The following is a 27,554-nucleotide window of genomic DNA, read 5'->3' as shown; positions in this document are numbered from 1 at the left end:
GGGCCTACTGCCTAGAAGCATTTAGTATGCAATGAGCATCAGTCAATATAAATTCCAGAGGGAGTGAAGACATTGGTTAATCCAGTTAGTCTGTTGAGTGGAGGTAAGTAAAAAGAACTCTTCGTCTCTAAGAACAGCTGTTGCATGGAAAATAAATTTTACTTTCTCCAGAGATAGTAACTTTGATTGGAACTGGGGGAAGAACATCAGCTTTGCTCAGTATCAGGTATGTTTTTCTCACAAGTACATTTTTCACAAAAACAGAAAGGGTAAACTAGGAAAACTATAACTTACTGTAACTAGGGTATTCGAGCAAAATGTACTTCACAACTCAGTATGTGTCTGTTGGGGGTCATTACATTTCAGTATCATTTGTTAGTTTATGCTAAATGGTCTCTATGGGTTCTTCATTTCTTTACATTTTCAGATTCGAAATACAACCCAGTTGTTATTTGCCCTTAAAGCATCATTCAGCTCCACTGAGCTTTATTAGAGAACTATATTTACACTTTATGCTTCTTAGGAATGAACGTTCAGGCAAAAATCAAGTGTTTTTGTTAGCTGAGCCATTTTAGCATGAATCGCTCTACTTTCCTGCCAAAGTCAAAAGACTTAAAAAAAATCCTAACATATTCCTGGGGAGAAGCTTTGTATAGTTTCCAAAAGAAGCTGGCTTATGTTGTTCAAAGACAGAATGTTGAATTTTTCCCTTCTTGTGCCTCTGATAAATTCTACCTTCAGTGAGAGAACAACTGTTTATTCATGTCAAGTTACTGAAGCAAGTGCCCTTATCTTTCCTTTTTGTTAGGAACAGTTTTGTAAGTCATCACCTGAAATGTTTGGTTGACATTAAATAATTTCTTGTCTGCTGCTGGTGCTGCCAGATCAGTGTTCATGCAGGGGTTTGTATTCTAGGGGCCCCATAATGTAGCCCTTATATTCTTCCAGTAATATTGCCTTTCTTCTTCTGAATAAACTTCTGGCATTTCCCACCCCAGGTCTTTATTGTGCTGCTCCCTCGCTTCCAATTCCTTCTCACCCTGTTATTCTCAATTCACTCTGAAACACCTTGATTGTGTTCTAGTACCTGGTTGTTCTCCAGCCTGGGTGAGTTCCTCTTCATCTTATTCCTATAGCACCTTGCACAGGCCTCTGTCATTTAGACATTGCTTGTAGGCCTCCACCTCTCCACTACTACAAAGAAATATATGCAATGGCATTAATCATAGTGAAAGAGAGTTAATGTCATAGGAAGTGGAAATGTATATAGCCCATCTTCCAATCTTATCACAGTTCCAGGATCTCAGGGAAGACTGAGCGGTTCCTGAACAAAAAACGGAGTGTGACAGGCATGAATCTTTGAGAATATCATCATGTGTATCAAGACTTGTCTTGCTAATTCGTTCCCCAATGCACAGAGTTAAATGGCTTTAGCTTTGCCCATTTTATCTATATTCCAGAATGTAGGAAAATACTCTGTACTAGTTTGATTAGCTCATCTGGTTAAAAATCTAGTATTTGGAAGTCAAAGAAATACTTAGTTCATGAATATATCTGTCATGGTTCCTTAATTCCACTCCAATATTCTGCATTCTCAGATACCTCCTGCACATGAGGAACACAAAAAATAAGGTATGGTAGACTAATTGAGTTGTAGGAAAAATTCACATAAGCAGAGCCTATTGACAAATGTCAAGAAAGTTTACATAAAACATACAGGATGTGGCCTGGTGCAGTGCCTCAGTCCTGTATTCCGGTACTTTGAGAGACCGAGGTGGGCTGATCGGGTGAGCCCAGGAGTTGGAGACCAGCCTGGGCAACATGGTGAAGTCCCCTTTCAAACCAAAAAAAAAACACAAAAATTTGCCGGGAATAGATGTGTATCCCTGTAGTCCCAGTTACTGGTGGGTAGAGGAGGGCTGAGCTGAGAAGATTAATTGAACGTGGGAGGTCAAGTGACAGAGTGTGACCCTGTCTCAAAAAAAACAAAACAAAACATATGTAAATCAATAAAATATATAGGATTATATAAGACAATTAGAATAAATCTGATATTTAATAACTGCACATTGCGATATTTAATTTTTAGGCAATGTCTTATATATGTTATTTGGTATGAAACACTAGATGCTATGGTCTATGTGTTGTTTTGTTTTGTTTTGTTTTTTTGAGACAGAGTCTCACTCTACCCACCCAGGCTGGAGTGTGTGATCTTGGCTCACTGCAATCTCCACCTTCCAGGTTCAAGCGATAATCTTGCCTCAACCCCCTGAATAGCTGGGATTACAGGTTCACGCCACCACACCAAGCTAATTTTTGTATTTTTAATAGAGATGGGGTTTCACCATGTTGGCCAGGGGGACTTGAACTCCTGACTTTGTGATCCACCTGCCTCAGCCTCCCAAAGTGCTGGGATTACAGGTGTGAGCCACCATTCCCTGCATCTATGGTTGTCTTTTAACTTTCCTATATTAATAAATCTTTCAGAAAGTAGTGTGCATGAAATCATTAAATATTACTTCATTTTTGGTTGAGTTTATAATGAATATAATAAACTTAGAGCAAAAGTCCAAAAGATAATTTTAGAAACCCCCATTTAATATTAGTCAAATATCAAAATATAAGGAAATGATTTTTATCAAGTATTTAGATTCCCATTTTTTAAAACAAAAATACCCTCTGAAACCCACTAGTTTACTCAAAATATTCTACCCTTTTGGTTTTTACAATGTTCTGCAATAAGTGTTATTATTTAGGATGACCTCCTTTGAGAAGTATAACATACCAGAGGACACAAATGTTACATTTGTTACTATATGCTGTCTAACGAAGGAAAATAAAAGCATTTTAAATATGGAACAAACTCCATGGCATTCACTTAACTCATTCCCCTTACTTGTTGTTACTTGCCTTAGAGGAAATACTTACTTCAATAAATTTAGGTTTAACTCATCACACCATGGAGAATATAACAGTGTTTACCATGAAGAGCTATCATAAGAATCACATGACTTAATTTATATAAAGCTTTTAGCATAGCACCAAACAATTAAAAATTATCAAAAAGTTATTTATTATTACGATTACCACATGCACTCATTCCTTCAACTATTATCCCTTCATGTAATTTACTGAGCTTTCAGTGCTCATGTAGAGTTCAGTGAGGGTATAAAATAGTAATAAAACATGCAATTTTTCTTTTCTGTGGTGCTCCCAGGTCAGCTTGGGCAGGTTCAGCTGTTTTAAACCAACAGCACTGGTGTTATGGTAGCTGTATGAGCTATATGTCTGCCACGGGAACACAGAGGAAGGAGCATCTACTTTATCCAACATATGAAGGGGAAGACTTTCCAAAGGCAATTCATGCTGGATAGGTCTTTGAAAGATGAATAGATTTCAATAGGTGAAGGAGGAGGAAGACACCCTGAAAACAGGCCAGCAGAGGGAAGCCTATTTTGAAATTAGAAGTAGTCCTCTGTAGCTGGACCATAGAGTGCATTGGATTTTAGTTCTGGCAAACTGACATCATCATTCACTTTGTGTGGGATGCTAAGGGGTCCTCTTAGTTTATGCCACGGAAAATGAGGAATCTGGAGAATGATGGGAGGTTTTGAAGAAGGAGAATAATCACCTACAAAAATAGATGTGAGAGAGATAATTCTGGCTTCAGCATCAAAGACAAATTAGAAAGATAAAAAATGGAGAAAGTGAGACTGTTTAAAGAGTCCAGATAAAATTATGTTGGCCAGAAAAGTGCGAAAGAAGTTGGGATAAAGATAATGGATGGATGAGAGAGACTTTGTGGAGATTAATAGACACATCCATTTATTCAGGCTAATTCTGACATGAAGAGAAAGTGCAAAGGGATGAATTCATCAGGTACACATGAAGAACCTGAAGCTCAGGCGTGTTGAATAATTTTTTTCAAGGCCAAACACCTTACAGGAATCGTAGCTTATTCCCCTTGGGCTTTCTTACTCCCAGTGCTATGGGGTCCTCTCCCCACACTGTCCACTGCTTCTCTTTTGTCAGTGAAGATCTCATTTTGTGAATGTTGCCTTTCTTGGTCCCCAGGATACATTGTTAATATTTGTTAATATTTAAAATTAACAGCCTGGATGTAAAGAAGCCGATCTCACTCACTTCTAGTTTACAGTATGCAGCACAAACGGAGCAAGAGCACTGGGATAAGCTCTGTTCTCAACTCTACTATGTCATGCACGTAGATTAGCAGCAAAAATAGAAATGCACATTTAGTTCCTTATTCATCAAGAACTGGAAAGCCACCAGATTATAGGCACAGCAGAATACAAAGATTGACATTTTGACAAAGCCTTCTTTCAGAAATGAACACCCAAGAATGATGACTCAGGCAAATTATCTCTTAATCACTGACCAGTTTTTAACTGGGTCAACCCCAAATTAGGACATAAATTGAACTGGATGGAACAAATGCTTGTTACCTGATTTGGTTTAGAAGGACTTGGCAGAATTGGGATTAGATGACAAAAAATATTTTGGGCTAGATAGTGATACAAATTTAATGACTCAAGTTATTAAAGAAACATTTATAACATAAGATATTATCTTGGGAAAATAAAATATTTTATATATGAATATTAATTTTCCATTGTTCCATAACAATTTACCACAAGTGCTACAGCTTAACACAACACAAATATATTATCTCACAGTTCATGGTCAAGATTCCAAATACATAATTAGCTGGGTCCTCTGCCCTGGGTCTCAAAAGGCTGAAATCAGAGTATGGGCTGAGGCTTTTCCAGGCTAACTGGTTGTTGGTAAAACTCAGTTCCTTTTGATTACCGAACAAAGGTCTTCGGCTCTCTGAGGTTAGTCTCCATTCCCTGCCATATGGCCCTCTTTATAATATGACAGGTTTATTCTTTAAGACTAGCAAGACTACATCTCTGCTGCTTCAGCTCTATCTTCTTTCATCTCTGACCTCTGGATCCTCTTTCATAGGTCTCACCTGATGAGATCAGACTCACCAGGAAAGAATCTATTTTGATTAATTTAAAATAAATTGATAAGAGGCCTTATCACATTTGTAAAACACCTTCACCTTTGCAATTATTGAAAATAACCTAAACACAGGAGGGACGTTCATAATTACAGTTTCTTTCTTTACTCAAGGTAGTATATGAAAGCGTATACTAGGGGGAGGAAGCACTGAGGTCCATTTAGAATTCTGCCTACCACCATGTATTTCTGGGTAATGGTGAATAGATGCAGATGTGGAGTTGTCCAAATAACACTCTATTTTGAGGCAGGATCTAGATTCTAACCTAGAATCTACTCCAGAATGTATTCCTGATTCTAAGCCCACAAGTTTCCCTCGAAGATGTGAAGCTATTAATAACAATGTCTCACTGTCATGGGCTTCTAATCATTATAAAACAAAATCAAGAACACCTCCTGACACACAGTGAATGTTCAAGAGTTGGTGAATAAATGATCCAATTGTAAGCGCTAGCTAAATTTCCAGCCACGAGGGTATAAGTAAGCTATTTAAAGAGAATAGAAACACACAAGGATGGTCAACAAATTGCCATGTAATTTTGAGGGATGTGCAATAATAAAGATAAAACTGATTAGAGTTAATAGCAATTGAAGACCCACTAAGTGGCATAAAAGAATACATATTATTAGATAATGAGGAAACATATCATATCTAATTAACGTAGTAACCTATCCAGGCTTACTCATTTGTTAAATGAGTAGATTGGGAACCAGCAGGTAAATGGTAGAGAGAACTCCCAGATCTTGACATAATTGGCTCCAAAGTCCAGCACTATTTAGTATATCAAACTATATCTGAATTAGGACTAACCAGGATTAATTAGGATGACATGGTAGAAAGTTTGGCTACTCTGAAGTGAATATCCAGGGGTCCAGAAAAAAATATGTCAAAAGTTGTCATTTTGGTAACTTGCCAAGAGGTATGTGATATCAGGCCTACTAGCTTGGGATTTCTTTCTTACTCTGAGAAAGAGAGAAGAAATAGAAAGGTCCTATTTCTGTGGCTCTAAACCCAAAACATGGTGACATGGAGAAGAATCTACCCACAGAAGTAAAATAGTTCTGGATAGTGTATAGTGAGTGTGTTAGTTGTCTATTGCTGTGTAACAAATTAACACAAACTTGAGGGCCTTAAAAACACATGCATTTATTGCCCAGCAGTTTTGTGGGTCAGGTAAAATGGACATGGCTTGGCTGCGTCTTCTATTTTTGATTTCTCATAAGGCTCCAGTGAGGATGCTGCTCAGCACTAGGGTAAATCACTGAAACTCATTTCTCCAGTCTAACTGAAACTATGTACTTTTTGATCAACATCTTTCTTTTCTCTATTCCTCTCTTCCCCCTACTCCAACCTCCTAGCCCCTAGTAATTACCTTTCTACTGTCTATTTATATGAGAGCAACTATCTTAGATTCCACCTATAAGTGAGATTATACAGTATTTGCTTTTCTGTGCCTGATCTATTGCACTTAGCATAATGTCCTCCAGTTCAATCCATGTTGTCACAAATGACAGAATTTCCTTCTTAAGACTGTATTGCATTCCATTGAATATATATACCACATTTTTAAATCCATTTATTCATTGATAGACACATAGTTTACTTCTATATTTGGGCTATTGTGATATTGTGGATGCTCCCTCTAACAGAATCTACCTTGTCAACATTTTGCTTTTAATTAATAAAGCAATATCATGATCTTGGAATAATAAATATCTCTAGTATTCACTTGCCATGTCAACTTAGGTGACTTACCATTTCTCTGCTCCCATTTTCTCATGTGTAAGTTGGTGATAACAAAGGTAATATTGGAGGACATTAAGTGATGGGCACTGGCAATGCTGTTGGTGTTCAAGACCCAGATCATTAAAGCTATTTCAATAGACCTTCTTTGACCACCTGAGACACTGGTTGTCACTTCACCAATTTCTATTATTGCACCAATTACAGTTTGTTTATGCCCTTTATTAGACTATCAACTGTGTGAAGGTTGATAGTTCAAGCTCCCTGCCCCGCCATATCTCAACACAGAGCTTGCTACGAGCCCTAGGCATTCAATAAATGCATGTTTAATGTTAATTATAGTTACAAGAAGGGCTTGAGAGTCAGAGAGTCACTGATTAAATAACAATTTATTTTCCATATTTAAATATAAAATCAAATTTCCTTACAATAGTTAGCTGTGATAGAATTACAGATGGGTTAGTAATTCAAGACATTTCCAAACAAGACTCTCTTGCAGCCTCCTGCTCAGGTCTTCTTGAAGTGAAGCCATATATTCTGCATCTTTGAAAACTGGCTTTTAGATAAACATCTTCTCAATGAAACAAGTGCTGATATTAATGTTTCTCTAAGGGTAATTTTTCCAATTGTCTTATTGCATTTGCTAAATTATGAACATTTTAGGAAATGTCCTGATTGGATCTTTGTTCTAATCTATGTCCATTAGCCTTTTACTGAACTTATTCATTCCTGAACATGTTAAACATATACTACACTGAGAACAGTTTGCTTTCTCCTTATTCTCTGTGCATACATTAAAGGTTCAATTTACAGTTTAAGTGAAAAATAAGTTAAAATTACCAGTAAGTGTGCCTTACTAATTTTATTTTAGACAGTAATAAATAACAAGGACCCATTCGGACTCTTCTAGAGCTGTGTTATTCCATTTTCTCTTGCTAGAAAGAATATCTGAGGCTAGGTAATTTGTAAATAAAAGAGGTTCATTTGGCTCACATTTCTGTGGGATGTACAAGCATGGCACAAGCATCTTCTCAGCTTCTGCTGAGGCCTCAGGAAGCTCCCACTCCTGGCAGAAGGTGAAGAGGAGCAGATGTGTCACATGGCAGGAGTAGCTGAGACTACAGGTGTGCACCCACACACCTGGCTAATTTTTTTATTTTTAGTAGAGACAGGGTTTCAGCATGTTGGCCAGGTTGGTCTCAACCTCCTGACCTCAGATGATCCACCCACCTCGGGCTTCCAACGTGCTGGGATTACAGGCGCGAGCCACCACACCTAGCCGGCGCCAGGCTCCTTTAAATAACCAGCTCTTGCGTGAAATAATGGAGTGAAAACTCACTTATTACCACATGGAGGGCACCAAGCCATTCATAAGGGATCCACCCCCAGGACCCAAACACCTTCCACTAGGCCCCACTTTCAATAGTGGGGATCACATTTCAACATGACATTTGGAGGAAACAGATACCTAAACTATATCAAAAGCCGAAACACATTTTTTAATAATAGAGGAAGTTTCTTAAAAAGAAAACTGCCTAAATTATATATGCAACGGTAACATATTGAATGAAAATTCCAGTCATTTCCTCATTTCAAGGTGTATCAGACCAAATCTCTAATATGTGAATCCAGGTGGCAAACAAACATGCTAATTTTATGCCGAATGAATCTACCATGGCTTATAAATGGAGATTCCAGCAGTTTACATTATATTCTTGTATGACACATCAATAGACGTAAGTGTTTTTCATAGTCTATTTGGGCTGCTATAACAGATTATCATAGACTGGCTAGTTTATAAACAGAAATATATTTATTATAGTTCTGAGACTGTCAAGTGCAAGATCAAATTCTGGAAGATCTGATGTCTGCTGAGAGCTTGCTTTCTGCTTCATAGATGGCCAATTGTTTTGCTGTGTCCTCACATGGCATAAAAGGCTAAAGAGCTCTCTGGAGTCTCTTTCGTAAGGGTACTAATCCCTTTTGGGCAGACCTATTCACCTCCCAAAGACCCCAGCTCCTAATATCATCACACTGGGGAGTGTTTTCACATGTGAATTTTCAGGAAACAAATATTCACTGTATACCAATAGCAAACTGCTAAAATACAATCGGAGATATTTGTACATGCAAAATATTAAACAAATTACCTATAGTTTCTGTGGCTATAGTAACTTTCCAACTTGCTTTCAAACCTAAAATATTTGTTTTTGGTGTATACTCTGCACTATGATTTGAGACTTATTTCTCAAACAAAACATAAGAATAATGTTTTTCTTAATTAAAAACAAGAACATCAATAGTGGGAAAAAATCAGGTAAACACATATGAGCTCCTGACTTGCAGTATTCCATTTACATATAAAAAGGAATGTTAGTATTTCTAGAAGTGTTTGCCTGGTTTTCTTTACAAAACTAAATTTGATACTCAGAGGACTTGAAACGTGATTCCCCTCTTCCTTGTCAAATGAAAACAGAAAAAGTCAATCATGTTGTAATTAGAATTTATTGTATTCAAACCGAATTAAAATTTGCATGACAGTGTAAGTGGTATTCTAAAATTGTGTATCAAAAGCACAAAGAACAACAAAGGATATAATTTGATAAATTATAAATATCTACATACTACATTAAACTGTTATGTAACTTTGAAAAATGTACTAAGCAAAATAAAAATTTCTGAAAGCTTTAATATGCACAGCCATCAATTTTACAAGTACATTGAAAATATCAACTTCCTGTAATCAGATCGTAGGTAATTTCTACCAATACTGAAACACTGAAAGTGTGAACATCTAAGAAACCCCGGATAATACTATTTTACACATATGTTTAAAGGAACCAGAAAGGAAACCAGACAGTAAGATTTATGGGGGCCACAATCCAGAAGGAGGAGAAATATTGAATGTGAAACTGAATTTAAAAAGCTCTTTTCTCCCAACAGCAATGGTAGAATTCCAGAAAAAGCTACTAAAATACCAAGAAGCCAAGCAGATAGTTTGAAAGTGTCTGTTTTGGACCGAATGTTTATATCCTGCCAAAATTAATATGTTGAAATAATAACCTCCAATTTGATGGTATTTGGAGATGAGGCCTCTGGGAGGTGATTAGGTCATGTGAGTACAGCCTTCCTGGTAGAAGTGTCCTTATAAAAGGGACTCCAGAGAGGACTCTCACTCTCTTTCTGCCATGTCAAGATACAAGGAGAAGCCAACTGTCTGCAACTTGGAAGGAATTCCTCACCACAACTACTGATCCAACCATGCTGGCACTCTGATCTTGAATTTCCAGCCTCCAGGACTGTATAAGTTTCTGATGTTTAAGCCCCCTAGCCTATGGTACTTTGTTATAGCAGCTTGAGCTGACTACAGCAGCCTCGTTGGGTTAGGGGGAGGCAGAGAGAGGCTAGAATACTGGAGTCAGAGTCGGGGCAGGGGAGCTGGTTTTGGATCCACAAAGGCTGTATCCCAAAACTAAAGTAAGGAATAGACCAGCTCACACAAAGACTGAAGCCCAACTGTCAATCACATCTGTCTCTAAAATTAGATTAAGTTGATATTTCATGCTTGTGGCCACCTTCCATAGGAAAAAGCAAGTCCTCTCTGGAAGAGGATATTCACATGCTAAGCTTCAAATTGTCTCCAAAATATTTGTATTACATGTATAGTTTTCAAAAAAAAATGTAAAGCAATAATCATAGAAAAATAAGAAAATCAAAAGACCTTAGACATATACTCACAGGATATTGTAATAACTTAAATCACAAACTCAAATAGACTTCCTGACAGATTAAACAATGATTAGACGCAAATTAGATGTAGGTGAAGGTCAACTAGATAGCTTAGGTAGAATATAGGACAGCATAAAATATATAGACTAAATTGGAAACCAAACATTTTAATATAGAAAATATTGTAAAATACATATTTAATATGGAGAAAATTTATAAAGTATAAAATATGGTATCCCAGAAGGAAGAATGAGGAAATGAGAAGAAACAATATTTAAATAATTCATGCCCTGAATAATCTGAAATTGGCAGAAGACATCAAATATCTCAGATTCAGGAGGCAGTAGAAACGTATCTGGAGAGGATATTCAAATAAGATAACTACAACAAAACCAAAAACCACACTAGGCATACAATAGAAAAACTGCAGAAAACCAAAGACAAAAACAAATTAAACGCAGATGGAAAACAAACCACCAAAGGAACTGTATTAGTCCGTTCTTACACTGCTAATAAAGGCATTACCCAAGACTGGGTAATTTATAAAAGAAAGAGATTTAATTGACTTACAATTCAGCATGACTAGGAAGGCCTCAGGAAATCTACAATCATGGTAGAAAGAGAAGTGGACACACGCTTCCTCATCCGGTGGCAGGGAGAAGAAGAATGAGAATCCGGTGAAGGGTTGGGGCGGGGGGAAGCCCCTTATAAAACCATCAGATCTCGTGAGAACTTACTATCACGAGACTAGCATGGGGGAACCGCCCCATGACTCAATGACCTCCCGCTGTGTCACTCCTGGGGCTTATGGGAACTACAATTCAAGATGAGATTCAGGTGGGGACACAGCTAAACCATATCAGTAATCAAAAAGAAAAAGAAACATTTATTACCTTGAAAGAAATACAATTAAGACTGACAATTGACTTCAGAGACAAGCCAGAAAAATTATGAAATGTGATATACAATGTGCTGCAAGAAAATCACTATTAACTTGGAAATTTATATCCAGTGAAAATATCTTAACAATAAATGAGTGATGATGAGATAAACGTATGTTTAACCAAGCAAACAGACACTAAGAAAATTTGTTACCATTAGATTCACACCGAGAGGAACACTAAAGAATACTCTTCGGGCAAAGTCAAAATAATCTTAAATGGAAAACTGAAGATGCAGGAAGAAAATAAATATTAGGGTTTTATATATATAATAATACTATATATAATATTATATTATATATGTTTACACTCTAATGAATATTGACTAAATAATAATGTATGTGAACTTTCAAATCTCTTCATAGAATTAAAGTACAGGATAACACATAGGATAGAATAAACAGGGAGTTTAATGAGGCTAAGGTGTTTCTTATATTTCTTATGTCTTTGTATTGAACTTTAATAAATCAAGAGTGTATGTAGTAATTTCTTGGGTAATTCCTAAAGTAAGATTCAAAGCAAATGAATAAGATTAGAGGATAAATGAAATAATCAAATATTCTAAAAATTTACATCCACATATTTAAATAAAACAAAAAATAACAGCTTGTGAAACAAATAGAACACACATAGCAAGATGATAGTTTTAAAACAAACCACCTTTTACATTAACTACGAACAGATTGAATGCTCTAGTTAAAAGCAAATAGTTTAACCTGGTATCTCCCACGCACATTCGTACCTACTGCTTACAAGAAAAACACATTCACTGTAAGAATACAGAAAACTTGAATGAAATGCATTGCATGGATCTTGTTTAGATCACAAAAAAAGACTTCGTAGAGGTGTTTTTTTTTCAGGCAATTATGAAAATTTAATTTTAAATAGCTTTTAGATACTAGAAAACTGTGAGACATGATTATTAATTTTGTTAATTGTGGTTCATTTCACTATAATGATGTAAGAAAACATTTCATGTTTTTTTCAAGATACATGGTGAGTATATGGGGATAAAATGCCATGAGATCTGCACTTTAGTGTTTTTCAAATGTAAGAGTAACAAGGATAGATAAAGAAAACCATGTCAAAATGTTAATAATAATTATTTTAAAGTAAGCCATCATCAAAACGTGAAAAATTAAAAAAAAATACACAATATGAGCTTAGGGTAGATGTCCAAATTGCCCTCTAGTTAAAATGTTAAAGAAACATTGTGAAGCAAGTTTATACACATGAGAAATGTGTAAAATGCTGGAAACTCTGTGATCCCTTCTCAGCCTCTCATTGAGGTAACTTTTTTTTTTTTTTTTTTTTTTGAGACGGAGTCTCACTCTGTCGCCCAGGCTGGAGTGCAGTGGCGCGATCTCGGTTCACTGCAACCTCCGCCTCCGTGGTTCATGCCATTCTCCTGCCTCAGCCTCCCAAGTAGCTGGGATTACAGGCACCTGCCACCTCCAGCTAATTTTTTTTTTTTTTTTTTTTGTATTTTAGTAGAGACAGGGTTTCACTGTGTTAGCCAGGATGGTCTCGATCTCCTGACCTCGTGATCCACCCACCTCAGCCTCCCAAAGTGCTGGGATTACAGGCGTGAGCCACCGTGCCCGGCTCATTGAGGTAACTTCTAAAGGAAGTACCTAAGGAAAGAGACAATTGAATCCAAAGGGGATGGGAGGAAGGTCAAAAAGAATGGATAACCAAATAAATTGGGAAATTCAAGAACAAGAAAAGCAGATCATAGTAAATAAAGTGAAAGAAAGTACAAAATGAAAAACTGAACATCAATCAGTTAAATAGAAAACAAAAATACAGTAGAGATGAACAAGATTAAAGGCTAAAACTGTTACTTCATAAATATATCAGCTGGTAACTGTAATATATGCACAAGGCTGACATTCATGATAGATAAAATTAGTACATTGGAAAGCACCTCTCTCTCCCATTCCTGTTTTTCAAGAAGCTACAAGAAAACTTAGGTTGTGTGTGTTTTATACAAATCATAGCACTGTTACTCTTTGTGCTTTGCTTTTTTTACTTGAGAAAGGATCTCAAGAGTTTTTTCTTATCTAAACAGTAACGAAATTCTCACCTTGTTTTTAAAGCTTCATCTTGCATCTTAGGTGTGTATCATACTTTACTTTGTTTAACTAGGTCTCAATTGGAATATGTAATTGATTTTGTTTCTCTATCCAAGGTGTTGCTCCTAACAAACAATGCTGCAAAGAATTGTCTTCTACTTTAAAAACTTCTTACAGATGTAGATATCTATAGGGTACCTTTTAAAAATATAATTGTTCAGGCTAAAGGTATAGATACTTAGAAGTATGATTTGTCTTCCAGAGTGATTTTCACGGTTTACAACCACATGAACAGTAAGAATGTTTTTGCACACTCTCATTACCACTAATACCAAGCATTTTAATATTGGCAACATGAAGATAAAAACTATATCTTGTGATTTTTCTCAGGACTGAGGGTAAACATTTTCTTTTACATATTTAAAAGCCACTTGTCTTTTTCTGTGTATTATCTGTTTATGTTCTTTGCTCATTTTTAAATGAGTGCTGATCTTCATCTTATTTCATTTTAAGTGCTCATTTACATACTAAATTAAACTAACTGGTCTGTAATTAAACTTCACTATGTGGAAGCATTCATATAATCTTTTTTTATTTGTCATTTGACTTTAATATTTATAGGCCTTTTAAATGCAGAATTTTCTCTTTTGGTTTATGTGTAGTGGTATTTACACTATTTTCTTTGACAACTTTTAGGATTTATGTTAGAATTTTTCACATCAAATTATTTTTTAATTTTTTGGAACATGTATTTTTTTTCCTAATTTAAATCTTTTTCATGAGGTACAAAGTAGATATTCTAATTTTAAAACTTTTTCAGATGGCTATCCAGTTCTCTCACCAATTTTTAAACTATCTTTTTCTACAGCTTCATGACAATTTATAATGACTAGATACTCTCTCATTACCTTTCTTCTTAAACACTTTTTTCTAACTATTCATAATTTTTTTAAAAAATTCCATTTGACCTTAAGGATTTGAATTACTTAGTTCCAGTTGAATCTTGGTAGTATTTTTATCAGGATACAAAAATACATTCATTTGAAGGAGAACTGACATTTTTGGGATGCTGTGTCTTTATACCCAAAAATATAGTTTGCCTTTTTATCCCACTGAAGTATTTTTTTGTGTGTTCCTCAGAGGCATTTAAAAATGTATTTTCGTAGATCTTGCATAACTTTTTGTTACTATTCTAAATGGAAACTTTTATATTAGTCACATATTATATTTATTTGTAATATACTTCATTCATAGTATATTATAATGTTTTGAATTTCTTACTAACTATAACTGAGCTCTAAAATAGTTTAAAGTCAATTAAAAAAAATAGAGACAGGGTCTTGTTCTGTCTCCCAGGCTGGAGTGCAGTGACATGATCATGGTTCACTGCAGCCTTGACCTCCTGGGCTCAAGTGATCCTCCCACTTCAGTCTTCCTTCCGAGCGGCTGGGACTACAAGCATATGACACCAGGCCTGGCTGATTTTTAAAAATTTTTTTTTGTAAAGACGAGGTCTCACTATATTCCCCAGGGTGGTCTCAAACTCCTGGGCTCAAGTGATCCTCCCATCTCAGCCTTCCAAAGTGCTGGGATTACAGGTGCCAGTTGCTGTGCCCAGTCCCTTATCTGATTTTTAAAAAGTTAAAGTGTTATCACTTTATACCATTTTGTATTTGATTTTAAAAGTATATGTAAAGGGCTTTTGCAGTAACTCACAACTGTGGTGTGACAAAGTTCACGTTTTATGTTACTGTAACAGATCATGGTGCTTAGGTAAAAAAGTCAGGGGAATAAGGAAAGATGCAGATAAAGTAAATGCTGATTTGAAGAAGAGCAGATCCCATGGACAGCTTCTGAAACTGCTTTTGAGCAAGTACATCATTGTAGTTTCAAAGGCATCAGGCCTCAGTCAAAACTATTACCATCAAAAAGAATGAGTTCATGTCCTTTGCAGGGACACGGATGAAGCTGGAAACCATCATTCTCAGCAAACTAACACATTAACAGAAAACCAAACACCGCATGTTCTCACTCATAGGTGGGAGTTGAACAATGAGAACACATGGACACAGAAAGGGGAACATCACACACTGGGGCCTGCCAAGGGGAGGGAGAGCATTAGGACAAATACCTAATGCATGCAAGACTTAAAACCTAGATGACAGGTTGATAGGCGCAGCAAACCACCATGGCACATGTATACCTACGTAATAAAATGACATGATCTGTACATGTATCCCAGAACTTAAAGTAATAATAATAATTGAAGAAAAACTCGACTTTATAATAATCAGAAAAAAAAACTCTTACCAAAGCCATGGAATGCAGAAGAGAAGGGCATGATGATTGGTTTGTATTAGGGACAGAACACTCATAAGAATCTATGAACCACTCTGTGAATTTGCCGTAAAGTAGATGAAGATGTTGCTGGGGCTGGAGATAATGCAGGCAGGTGGACCTGAGGGCTCAATAAAGTCTATTAGTGGTAGTATGACCTCATTTTTACCCTTATCCTGGAGCAATGTGGTAATATATCACATATATTGTGTGCAAATATACACACACGCACACACATCACATATGCACACACGCATGCACACACGTGCACACACACACACACACACACACTACAGTTTTCTGGCATCCTGTTCTCTGTAGGATAAACTAAGAATCAAAAACCCTCCTAGAATTAAGAGTAGAGTCTATTTCTTGGGTGTGGGAGGCACTGCTAGAGCCCTGTTTTGTTCCACAGCCCCTTTCACTATGCTCGTACTTGCTTCCAACTGCAAATATCTGCATGCATTCTTCCCTTTCTTTCCAAAATTGCAGATAGTCACTGTGCCTCTGAATGAAATTTTGGGGAAATTAATGACCCATGGGAGTAGTCATTAGCCCATGCCTATTAGGAGTTGGTGTAGAGATATTCCAGTTGATGTACAAACATTCCTCATCCCTTGGGAAGAAGCAAATCTTAGGTGCAGCAATTCTTGAAGTTCCCCAGGGAAATTGCACTTCAGTTGCCCACTGTGATAGCTGGATTAATGATGTACCCTGAATTAGCTCTGGTTGCCATAAGAAAATACCACAGACTGGTGGCTTAAACAACAGACATTTATTTTTTTCGCAGTTCTGGAGCCAAGAAATCTGAAATCAAAGCGCCAGCAGGGTTGGTTTCTGATAAAGCCACTCTTCCTGGCATGCAGACAGCCGGCTTCTTGCTGTGTCCTCACATGGCCTTTCCTCTGTGGACATGTACACACACACACACACACACACACACACACAGAATGAGAGAGACAGAGGTCTCTTTTTGGTGTCTCTTACTCTTCTTATAAAGACTAGTTCTATAGGATACAGCCCCACCCTTACGACCTCATTTAACTTTAATTTTCTTCTTAAAGGCCATGTCTCCAAGCACAGTCACATCGGGAATCTGATTTTAACATATGAATTTTGGGGAACACAATTCCGTCTGTAATGTACCCTTTATTAGCTGTATTTCCTTCTCTGGATCATACTCTGAACATCAAAACCCTCTCCCCCAGAACAAAATCTACTTTCTCTAAAATCCTTTTCTAAAAGTGTCTATGGAAGAACTTATGCTAAAACATTGGCCACAGATGATTAAGCAGTGACTAGGTCAAGGTAGGGGTTTGGTCATAGGAAAAAAGTAAGAATGAAAAGCTCATATACGAGTTACTGGACAGATTTCTTATTTTAATCTGTTTTATTTTCTACCTGTAGGTGTATCTATCTGTGTTTCTATGCATCTTCTTCCCATCTGTCTTTACAGGGTTACTTTGCAAACATCAAAGCCACATAGAATTCTCCAAGATAGTTCCCTTCAAAAAGATTCGTTGTAAATAAATTATAGGCAGGAGGCTGAAGTTTCCAACTGTTATTAAGACTCCATTCAGAGTAACGTTTGATTTTTTTTTCTGTTTTGATGGCAGCACCTCAGCAGGGTTCCAAGGCACCAATTTTTGCAGAGCCAAATCATTATTCAGTAGTCAGGTTTATATAGAAGGCACACCAAGAATGCTCAACTCTGAGCGGTGGCGTACCTTATTCCAATTAGGGTAAGAAGCACTCATTTCCCTCATGGCCATGTGGAGACAAAATTTCCCTAGGAGTAGAGATGGAAGCCCAATGCACTGATGGTGAATTTCTGAGGAAACATTCTTCATGAATCTTACATATGAAGCTGTAAAGTGGCACGTCTAATTAGGGCCTTGTAGCTGGAAATGAAAGAAAATGTTGAGTTCACATGAATCTTATTAGGACACCCTGAGGTCATGAGGCTCTAAAGTTTTCACAGTGAACTTTGCTGGGGAATCTGTGAGCTAAGGCTCTGAAGAAATTGAAGGCATAAATCTGTTCATGAGTTATGTGATGCTCAGTCCTGCCATCTTCTTGGGCCTCAGTTTCCTTATATGTAATTGTGATTAATCTCTCCCAAAACTAGAAGATAAAACATCAGATGGTACTCAAAGAAAAATAAAGAATGATCCATCTGAAATATTTAGACGAAACTTCAGAAACTGGTTTGGTTACTGTTTGAAAATTAGTTTTTATGAGAAAGACCTATCACCTCTCTGGTATCATTCCCAATGACGTACAACCTCTATCTAATTATGAGAAAACTTTGAGCAAATCCAAATTGAGAAACATTTGACAAAATAACTGATAAATAGTTTTCACATATCTCAAAGTCATGAAAAGCAAGGAGAAACTGAAGAAATTGTCTCAGACAAAAAAAGCTGGGAGATATGATATCTAAATTCAATGTAGGATTCTGGATTAAATCTAGAACGATAAGGGACATTAATGGAAAAATTGTTCAAATTCAAATAATTTAGTTTTATTTTTAAAGCAGCAATATAGGAACAACCCCCACATTCTGTCCTAATATAAGGACAAAACAATTAGTTTTGACCCCTAAACAGGAGCAAGTCATCAAGTGCTGTTCCTACAGTGTTAGAAGCTGTTGGACATTCATATTCTGCTGCATAATTACTGCGAAGCTCTGGGCAGTTTATCCTTATTATTTGAACTCTTATGAGCTGAATATATATATATTCATATTATATATTTGTTAATATATAGGTATAATTATATATATTCATGTTAATATATATAAATATTAATATCACATATGGATATAATTATATATATTCATACTAATGCATTTGAATATAGTTATATATTCATTAATACATATAATATAGTTATATATTCATATTAATACATATGTATATATATTATATGATATTTAAGACTGAGCATCAAATAACTCATCTATATATATATTCAAGAATTAATTCTGCAAAACTACTTAGCAATAACTTGGCTTCTAATAATAATACTTAAATAACTCCCAACAAAGAAAATAATTTATTCCCTGCATTCTTTTACTGATATGCATTGCCTATGAAGTCAATTTCAGATGGATGAGCATGCTAGTCAATAGAATTCACTTGGATGTTTTTCTTGATTGCTTTATCCTGAATTTCAGTTAAACAGCCATAACATTATTATGGTCCTTAATTATGGTCCTCCTTAATATTATGGTCCTCCTTAATATTATCAGAACTACAAAATTTCAAATATAGATATTCTCAAATGAAAATTCAAGTTGCCCTCTATAGGCCTCAGTTTCCTCTTTTGTAAAATGAATGAGTTTTATTCAAAGTTGCCTGTGTCATTTCTAATACTCTAAAATTATTTACGGTTAAGAATGATTAGCTCCACCAAGTATTGGTGCACAGATGTATTAATTTGAGCTACAGCTTTAAAGCATCTATAAAATATGTACTATGGAAGAGAAATAAGGGCAGCAAGAAAGGATCACCTGGGAAATATTGATGATTCCTTTGAAAAGTATTCATTTTAATTAGAATGTCCTATTTCAATTTATAATGACTTTAACCTCTGAAATTCAATTTTCGAAGTGAACTTGGTCAAGCTGGTTCCATTGAAGACTGTGAAACGTGATGAAAATCTCAACTGGAGTGAAGATTCAGTTATAGAAAAATAAATGAAAAAAAAGATAGGGAAAAAATAGTACTGAGTAAAGACAACTGTTTCACTATTTTGCTTTTTTTTATTTTAAAGAAAACAGTGTGCTTAGGTGAAAAATATATTTTTAGTACTTCTTACATTTTCCATAATCCATCACTGCCTTTTCACTGAATGGCTAACAAGTGAAGATGGGAAAAGTTTGAATCAATGTGTCAGGGCCCACTTTTAAAGCAGTCATGTTTCACTTCTATATTAGGAACACAGCTGCCTTTTTCTCATGGAAATGAGATTTTCATGTTGAAAAAAAAAGAAAAAAAACCTCTGCAACTTTAGAGGAGAAAATGTAGAATATTTGTAAGTGAATGTTGCCTTAAGAATGGATAAACTTTATTAGAAGGGGAACACACTTTTTAGATATGCTCTAAAAATACACATTGTGATTTTCAAATCACAAAGCTGTGTCTCAACATATTGGCCACAGGCATAGTGACAAATTACTGTTTCTTTTTGTTGTTCCCTGCTTACGTATGAACTGTGTAAATATGATCATAAGTTACTTGTGTTTGCACATGAGATATGTATAATTTTGAATTGTCATTGCAGAAGTGCTATAATAAATTCTTAGTGTTGTTGAGTATTTATCAAGATTATTCTATTCAGTTGAAGAAAATACTTTTTCATAAAAATGAAAACTTGTCATTTAAGGTACCACTCAAAAAGCAAGAGATCTCAAGAGATAAAAATGAACAAAATACATAAACAAAAGAGAAAAAAACTAGGGAAGAGGGAAAAAGGAAGTTACCCTAAGAATTATATTTAAGCAGATTCCCAGAGTACTTGAAATACTAGTGACTGACACACATACTATTTTTCAAAAATACTCTGTTACTAATTCAAACCTGGTTGGCAGAACAGGAGGAGGACAAATCTTAATCAAGAGACCTTGTTTTGAATCAAGCTTTGTTGTTAATTAGCTGGGTAGGTACCTTTGGGGAAATTACACAATCACTCCCAGGCTCAGCTTCTTCATTTTGAAGTGTGTCTTGTAGAATGAGTAGCTGTGCCCTAAAAAGAAAATGGGCAATGCAGAAGTGCCCAAAGTAGAAAGTTCCCTGAGTAACGACTATCCTGCGCACTTTGAGATTCATCAAAAGACAAGTCATTGTGATCTTAATTCAGCCCCAGGAGACCTAAAATCCTGTGAATTTTTACAGTATGAAGTCCAACCCTGGCTGGATAAAGCAGAATGATATTTTCACATTTATCCATGTCTTTTGGCGTAGAGTGAGCATGCCTAATGAGTCACCAACTTATAAAATCGTGACATCCTTCCATTCAATATATAGTAATTAACCACCTACTCTGTCTCAGGCACTGTTCTAACTAGGAAATTAGCAGTGTACACAACAGTCTCTATTGCCATAGAGCTTCCATTCTGGCTGGGGATGAGACAGACAATAGTCACATAAACCAACAGACTTGCTAGTTTATAAATACTATGAAGAAAGATCAAACATCAAGATCAAAGAATAATTGCCCCATTTACTGAATGCTTTTAATACGAAGTCATTTAATATACGTTTTATTCTAATCCCAACAAAAATTAACATCATTTTTTATTTTACAGAGAATGAAACTGAAACTCCTAAATTTTGTTACATTATCAACATTTTACAGTATAAAAGTAGAAACGCAGACTGGGAATTCAAATTGGTATTTTGACCACAGAGTCTCTTTCTACAACAATACACAGTCCCATTGACCTCATAAGCACTGGGCATACTTTTTTCCTTAACAGAAAACATTTCTTAACCTCATTTGGGTTATAATGGAAGTAGGCATAACAGTAGATACTTGTCAGGAAACTATAATTGCTTTTGAAAACATATTCATAAATCAGCACTTCCATACAAGAAAAGTGGCACACGTGCAGAATGATTAATCTGTAATACATTTTACAAATATTTAGGAACCCTCTACTTCGGTACCAGGCACTGCCCCAGACAACTGCTATACCACCATGTGCAAACGAACTATGGTCTCTGTCTTACTCCACCTGGCAGGTACAAGTGGAAACACGCAACGTACAGGCCAGAAAAAGATGGTGTGACAGGAGTGTTAAGTAAGAATATAGGCATTGAACCCAGTCTGGATCCGGAGGTCAGGGTCAGAAAGGTTAAAGTTTGTTGAATCTATGTGTGTTTAAAACTTTCAGATAACTTTGTACTCATTGTTTAACCAGTATTAGATAGATTCTTAGACAATTTAAGTCAGTTTTCTAAAAGGAGTAATATAATTTAAAGAATGTTACATCCAGTTCAATGACTCAACATTCTGACTATGCATTTGAGTAAATAATTTATTTTTGCTAAATCATGGGTTCTTCATCTGTTTTATGAGTCTACTAATACACACTTATACTGCTTCACGGCACAGTTGAAAGGCTGTAATGGGAGAACGGATGTAAAAGAAGTTAGTAAATCATAATATTTACATATCATTGTAATTCACTATAAGAATTATCAATTATCTTTTGCTCAATTGAATGTAGTTATGAGTGAAGAACAATCTAGTCATGCTAGTCATTACATGATGTATAACGAATACATGGTGTTGTAGGAGAAACCAGTATGAGAGATGACATTCCAGAGCAGACATTCAATGGATGAATTAGTTTTTTTGGAGAATACACAAATGGCAAGAAGCTGGGAACTACTGGAAATATTTATGAGAACTAACTTGTTTGATATATACTATTTACCCTGGGCCTTTCTTTTCTTCACGTAACAAAAGGGACATTCCACTTTCCCTGACGGTAGTTTTGGCAGCTTCATTGACAGCAGTGTCATCGTTAGATAATTAGAATTGTAAGCCTTTACTTTTCTCCATTTTCTATATAGGATTTACTATACTTCCAGGCTTGCCTTCTTTCGATGTATGAAAGGTGAATCATGTGAAAAACAGACTATGAATTATTAATGTAAATAGTATAGAAGTAGTAATCATAGAATAGAACTTAACATTTGCCAAATGCGTGTTCTACGCCATACTCTTGATTGTCTTGTTTGGGTTCCCCTAGAAGCAGGCCCTCAAACAAGGATTTGAGTACAAGTGGTTTAATAAAGAGATTATTCTAAGAAATATAAGTATTGGAATAGGAAAATAAGACAATAGGTAAAAAGGCTACGGAAGGTAGGTTGTCAGATAATTACTACAGTGGGCCTGCTTTCCCTGTGGGAACCTGAAACAAAGTATAAGATATGACCCTTACAGGTATCCTGCCTAAGGAAGAGAACATTGGGGCATTTAACTGCCAGTGCCCAACAGTCATAGTTGAGTCCTGCTGATGAGATAGAAAACCTGCAACCTGCCCTGTTTGCAGGCAGAACAGACAGTTAAATATATCAGCCAAGGAACAGCAGGGGCTGGTTGCTGGAGTTTGGACAGTGGAGCCCATAAATGGTAGAGAATGGATTTGTCACCAACATCAACTTTGCATGCATTATATGATAATTTTTTATTATACTTTAGGTTTTAGGGTACATGTGCACAACGTGCAGGTTTGTTACATATGTATCCATGTGCCATGTTGGTGTGCTGCACCCATTAACTCATCATTTAGCATTAGGTATATCTCCTAATGCTATCCCTCACCCCTCCCCCCACCCCACAACAGGCCCCAGTGTATGATGTTCCCCACCCTGTGTCCACGTGTTCTCATTGTTCAATTCCCACCTATGAGTGAGAACATGTGGTGTTTGGTTTTTAGTCCTTGAGATAGTTTGCTGAGAATGATGGTTTCCAGTTTCATCCATGTCCCTACAAAGGACACGAACTCATCATTTGTTATGGCTGCATAGTATTCCATGGTCTGTATGTGCCACATTTTCTTAATCCAGTCTATCGTTGTTGGACATTTGGGTTGGTTCCAACTCTTTGCTATTGTGAATAGTGCCGCAATAAACATACGTGTGCATGTGTCTTTATAGCAGCATGATTTATAGTCCTTTGGGTATATACCCAGTAATGGGATGGCTGGGTCAAATGGTATTTCTAGTTCTGGATCCCTGAGGAATCGCCACACTGACTTCCACAATGGTTGAACTAGTTTACAGTCCCACCAACAGTGAAAAAGTGTTCCTATTTCTCCACATCCTCTCCAGCACCTGTTGTTCCCTGACTTTTTAATGATGGCCATTCTAACTGGTGTGAGATGGTATCTCATTGTGGTTTTGATTTGCATTTCTCTGATGGCCAGTGATGAAGAGCATTTTTTCATGTGTCTTTTGGCTGCATAAATGTCTTCTTTTGAGAAGTGTCCGTTCATATCCTTCGCCCACTTTTTGATGGGGTTGCTTGTTTTTTTCTTGTAAATTTGTTTGAGTTCTTTGTAGATTTTGGATATTAGCCCTTTGTCAGAAGAGTAGATTGCAAAAATTTTCTCCCATTCTATAGGTTGCCTGTTCACTCTGATGGTAGTTTCTTTTGCTGTGCAGAAGCTCTTTAGTTTAATTAGATCCCATTTGTCAATTTTGGCTTTTGTTGCCACTGCTTTGGTGTTTTGGACATGAAGTCCTTGCCCATGCCTATGTCCTGAATGGTATTGCCTAGGTTTTCTTCTAGGGTTTTTATGGTTCTGTGCAGTCTGTATTATTACCAATGCTAATTATAAATGATGAAACTGAGGTTCAGGGAAGTTACTTAATTCTCTTAAGGCCACACAGCTAGTAAGCAGAGGAGGTGAATTCCAAACCCAGGATGTCATCTGACTTCCATGCTTCAACTCTTGACCTCTCATTAATACGTTGTTTATTTGGCAACTATTCAGTTTGGAAAGTTGGCTTTCTCTGGGGAATATCATGGGGCTAATTGAGAGATGCTTTCAATCACAATATGTTAATAATCTACAATAATTCAAAAAAGTGTAATAGAACTGTGGAATCCCTGAAGTAAAACATGATAAACCTCCACTTCTTTCTCTCTCTTTGCGGTGTTCTTAAGTGTTTGTTCCAGTGTGTAGATGTTCCCATTATGTTTTTCTGTATGCGTATGTATATGGGAAATATTGAAGTTGGACATGACAAATATGTATTAACTTTGGGACATTTTTATTATTAGGGGCTAGGTTTAAGGCATCTCATCACCTGTTTCTAGGATGTTAATGAATGTTGTGGGTGAAATAAATTCTCTTTAGCTTGCACAAGCTGGATTGGAACTCCACACTGGATTTCAGGGAAAACATGTCTTTTAAGGAAAAGAAAGAATTCAAATAAGGATAGAATATAGGAGTACGAAAGGTATAGAGGAGAAGGACTGTCATTCCAGGTAATAAAATTTGGTATGAGAATATTTGTGGGAGTAGAACTCTGCAAAGTGCATTCTGAGGATATGAACAAAACAATTTTATAGAATGGAATTTATGAGAGATATGGGACTCAAGGTCATAACGCCATATTGAGGCCAGATTGCAGGGGCTCTTGAATGCCAGGCTTAGAAGTTTGAATTTAACCTCATCCTTTTAGACCTAGAGAAAACCTTTGCTTCCATAAATAAAAGGACAGCGTTTACTTCCTAGCCATCATTACGGCAGATTATTGCTTCTGCTATGCCAACCCTAATATTGCCTTTTTGGTTCATTTTTCTTTATTTCATGATAAAATAAACTAGTTCACTGCAAGCAATTTTCTACAATAGCCAAACTGTAAAATGAAAGTCCGACATAAATTCACCCCAAAAACGTCAGTTTAGTGTACCTTCCAGATATATATACACATATGTATCTCTCATACACACAGACAGTGTGTATGATAGTAACTCACTATCACAAGAACAGGATGGGTGAAACCTCCCTCATGATTCACTTATCTGCTCCTGGTTCCTCCCATGACAGGTTGGGATTATGGGAACTACAATTCAAGATGAGATTTGGGTGGGGACACAGCCAAACATATCAATGGGTATATGGTAGGTATATATATATACAATATACATATATATACAAGCTGCTCCTTTGTAATTCCAAATTTATTCACTTGATATAACATTAATATATTTATGTACCAAGATGTATCAATCTAACTCAACATGTTTATGTGTATGTATATTGGTAAAAATAGTTATAAACTACAAAAATCATCCATAATCTTACCACGGCTAGAAATAAATATTTATATTTATGAAAGTAGCTAAAGATTCCCCAGAACCCATTCCATTCCATTTGTATAAGGTAAATCTCTGTACCTTTCTTGACAGATTCATATGAATCTTTCTTTTTCTTAAATAGGTGTGTATATATATATATATATATATATACACATACACACGCACACACATATATTTGTGTATTTTAATGAAAATGTAATCATTTCATACTTATAAAACTGCCTCTTGCTTTTTCTTGTTGAATGTATCATGGAAGAGATGTACTTTATTCCTCCTAATAGATCAACAATATGAATTCACTCAGCCACTTTTCCTATTGTTGCAAATAAGTTTTTTCCTTAGTGTGGTTTCTAGCCATGTTTATTTTTACGAATTTGTAACATATGTTTCAGCTGTGAACACTATGTGGAAACACTTCTACTTGCTGTCCAAACCTCTAGTCCAAATTGTGACTCCAAACAGAACTCTCTGGACCATGTTCCATCCGACCAAATCCTCAAGCAAGTTCTGTAGCCCAACACTCATTTCTTTAGTTGCCAACCACATTACTTTTAAATTAAGCTCCTAGTATGTGCCAGAAACTGTGCATGCTGTTAAAGAGTTAAGTATATCTAAGATCTAATGCCTGCTCTCAAAGATTTTGGCAACAGCAAGTTGAGAACATAATGAACTTTACGGCAAAGTTTCAAATGCTTTCATAAAAAATTTAGTTTTGTCCCTAACACAAGCTTGACTCATTTTTGTTCCTGTGATTCAGACATATTTCTGGTATCTGGAGGACTGCTGGTGGGTGTGCGCATCATATATGTTCATACAGTTAACAAACTCAGGAGTTTTTCTGTGAAAAAAAAAATGAATTACCCTAAAAGAGACCTACAAGGAGTATCATGACTGGTTTAAGGTAAATAAGTAATGATCTGATTGGAGGATAAATCTAAAGACCGGAAAATCTGAGCCTATGCAGTGTTGAGCACCAAGACTCAGGTCACAAAGCTATTGCTTCCACTACTCCACTACTTTTCTCCACTCCACTAATAAAAATGTAATCATTTCATACTATGTGTATACACTGCATAGGCTCCAATTTTCCAATCTTTATATTTATCCTCCAATCAGATCATTACTTATTTGCCTTAAACCAGTCATGATACCCCTCGTAGGTCTCTTTTAGGGTAATTCATTTTTTTTTTCACAAAAGCTCCTGAGTTTGTTAACCATACGAACACATATGATGCGTACACCCACCAGCAGTCCTCCAGCTATGGGATTTTTGACATGGTGTTTATCTTCTCAGTGCCTTAGTTTTGTCATTTCTGAACTTATGATTTTAAAGATGGAAGTTTTGTAAAGCTTAAATGAGATAATGCATGCTAAAGACTAATCATAGTGTCCAAGGAATTATGAAGAATAATGATGTAGCTGTATTAATCAGCTCAATGAATTAAATAGATAAGTTCAATACTTTTAGCTATTATTTTATTAGTATTTATTTCTCTCCCATTATCTTGTGGGATCATATTTGATTTTTTGCCACAAATGCCTTTGTTAACTTGTTTTGCTAAATTTTTTTACTTTTAATTTTATAGGTGTATTAGTCCATTCTCATGCTGCTAATAAGGAGATACCTGAGACTGGGTAATTTATAAAGGAAAGAGGTTTAATTGACTCACAGTTCAGCATGGCTGGGGAGGCCTCAGGAAGTTACAATCATGGTGGAAGGGGAAGCAAACATGTTCCTCTTCACATGGCAGCATCCAGGAGAAGAATGTGTGTCCAACGAAAGGGGAAGCCCCTTATAAAACCAATCACTTCTCATGACAACTAACTCACTATCACAGG

The sequence above is a fragment of the Nomascus leucogenys genome, chromosome 20 (genome assembly GCF_006542625.1).
Source record: "Nomascus leucogenys isolate Asia chromosome 20, Asia_NLE_v1, whole genome shotgun sequence".
Lineage (NCBI taxonomy): Eukaryota > Metazoa > Chordata > Mammalia > Primates > Hylobatidae > Nomascus > Nomascus leucogenys.
The sequence above is the reverse complement of the archived record's forward strand: the minus strand, read 5'-3'. Positions refer to the sequence as shown.